Below are 2,208 nucleotides of genomic sequence, written 5' to 3'. Positions count from 1 at the left end.
ATAGATAGAAGTATTATAGTATTAATAGTATTATCTTTGTAACTGTGGATTTTTGGTTCAGACCGGGAATTATTTGGACACTCATAGTAGTACTTATAGATTTTCTAAGTTTAACCTATAGTTTAAGAATATTGATGTTAACCTAAGGTTTGATTAATATGACTGATATTAAGGATAATATTTATTATACTATAAGGTTTAGATAAGAACCAATAGGATTTTAAGCACATGTTATGAATGGGTGATTAAGGATTAAGTATTTTGAGGATTAAATTTAATAAGGGGTAAAGTTTGAATGCTATAAGGTCAGTCAGCAGCTTTGAATACGTTGAGGGCTTAGTCAAGGCTGTTTACTCCATTCAAACTTAGCTAAAAATGTGTAATTTCGTGTTTAAATAATCAGCGTGTGCCGATATATCGCAGCTATAGGGGGCGATATATTGCAGCACGTAGATACAGGAAACACGAGACGATGCAGGATAGCCTCGGGCATACTGGCCCAAGCGATATATCGCCTACAGGGGGCGATATATCGCCTCCTTCAGTATATTTTGAAAAGTTTTGAATTCTTTTTCCATTCAGCCATTCAACCTCTTGATAAGTCCAGCACCTTTTTGAACAAGTCTTCAGCCTCTGCTGAACGATAATTCAAATTATTTTCACCTAAAAAGCTATTATTTTTATTCAAGTAAAATTAAGATCCTTTCATTCCTAAACTCTATAAATAGGACCTAGTACCCAGCCATTATTCATCTTTTGCTCTAAGTTCAGAGGCTGCAAGTGCTAGGTGAGTGTGAGAGTGTAAACACCTGGGTTGGGGAATCATAAGCTTGATCATCATAAGCTTATCAAACACTTGGGGAAGTAAGGTTTTATAGTATTTCGGTTTGAGGTGTAGATTGGTCTTACAAGTCTTCAAGGTAACCCAAAACTCTAGTTCATTTCTGTACTTGTTCTTTTAAGTTCTCATAGTCTTCTACTCAGCCTCTAACCTTAATCTTTATTTTGGTTAGGAAATCTAAGTTCTTGAGCAAAAAGGTTTTGGTAAGTATTTTTCTCAAGGTTTAGTCCTTCCATTCCTTTCATTTCTTTTTTCAAATCTACTCACCCTGTTATATATGGTTTTAGGAGTGTTCCAAAAGTCCCAACTCTGTCCTCATATCCCGCTAACTTTGGTAAGGAAAATAGGATAGAATCTATATGCTATATGCTTATGTTATCTTATGTTTTATGTTATGATAAGTGTTATGATATGTATGTTTGTAGGCTTGGGCATATGACCCATATGACTAACAAGACCCCAAATAGATTATGGGCATATGACCTGCTTAGCTAGTAGGACCCCACTAATCTCATGGGCATATGACTTGTTTAGTCTATGGGATCCCAAGTAATAATGGCCATTATAGTATGTGTATGATATAAAAGTGTTATGTTATGTTTTTATGTTTCTTATGAAATTTATGTTTATGAACTATGTGTTAGATTTTCCTTGCTGGGCATTAGGCTCATTCCTTTTTGTTTATATGTGTAGGAAAATAGCTTTAGCAGCGGTAAGATTCATGGATGCTTGGGAGAATGTGTATCGGTGGTGAATGGATTCAAGGAGTCGAGAGTTCGATTTTCGAGGATGTAGTCTTGTTTTTTTTATGGTCTTTATATGTATTTTCCGCACTTATTATGTAACTTCTTTTATTTTAAATTATGTTTTGTTTTTAAAGACAATGGAATCCCATATCCTACTTATTTTATGAAAGTAACTCTTATTTCTACATGTTTCCAATAAAGTTATGGTATTTTCGCAAATGTAAGTTTTATTAAGGATTTGTATGTATAGTTTCGTTAATGGTCCAAAAGTCTACAGTAGTGGGTCATTACACCCGCCTCCTACAGGCCATCGACCTAAACCCACAGCAAGAAAGAAGGTTCTTGCTCTTTCGGGTGCTATAGGATCTACCATTCTTGGAGCTTCAAGTAAAGGAGTTACTTTTCCCAACCTGGATGCTCAGCCAATTCAAGCCTCGGCGGTTCCACTCGCCTCTTCCGAAGGTTAAATAAACCAAACATGCCTTGGCTACAAGTCATTCCCAATCAATCTCCACTGAGGTTGTGTTTGATCCATCTGATCATGACTCTAAATCGTCGTTATCTCCTAATTTTTTGACCCCCAAGAGAAAGGGCAAACGCAAGACCAAAGCTGCTGGAACA

Source organism: Humulus lupulus, chromosome 5 (genome assembly GCF_963169125.1).
Source record: "Humulus lupulus chromosome 5, drHumLupu1.1, whole genome shotgun sequence".
In the NCBI taxonomy this organism is placed as follows: Eukaryota; Viridiplantae; Streptophyta; class Magnoliopsida; order Rosales; family Cannabaceae; genus Humulus; species Humulus lupulus.
The sequence above is the reverse complement of the archived record's forward strand: the minus strand, read 5'-3'. Positions refer to the sequence as shown.